Genomic DNA, 514 nt, shown 5'->3' with positions numbered 1-514 from the left:
TCTCCCCCCCCCCCCCCCCCCGTTAGGCAGATTCCCCCTCTCTATGTGTCCTGGTGAATGTTATCACTGAAAGAAAATCCCACATTTTGGGTGATCACCAGAACAGGAATAGCTGAGAAATCTTCCTACGGGGACACTAGTCCTGGTGAGCACAAGGGATTTCATCTCACTTCCTGTTGTGGTAATCAGACAGGAAGTGAGGGGAGAGCCCCCCGACGGGTTCTGTGTTACGATTCCTCTTCCTGTCGCTGTGACTGACGCACCGGAAACGCCGGATACAAAGTATTTCTTTTCTTTTTGCTGTTAGATTCTTATTTCTGCTTCTTGATTTGTATTTATGAAACTTTATTAAACATTTGACATCTGAAGGATCTCCGTCTGATTTCCTGTCTGATCGGGGTGGAGTAAAGATGGACATACACGCTGATATTAACTCCATTGATCACCCCGTCTGTTCCCTCCCCCCCCATCCATTGATCACCCCGTCTGTTCCCTCCCCCACCCCCCCCTGACA

Source organism: Nanorana parkeri, unplaced genomic scaffold (assembly GCF_000935625.1).
Source record: "Nanorana parkeri isolate BGI_ZX_2015 unplaced genomic scaffold, ASM93562v1 scaffold3965, whole genome shotgun sequence".
NCBI classification, from domain to species: domain Eukaryota; kingdom Metazoa; phylum Chordata; class Amphibia; order Anura; family Dicroglossidae; genus Nanorana; species Nanorana parkeri.
Note: the sequence above shows the minus strand (reverse complement) of the source record.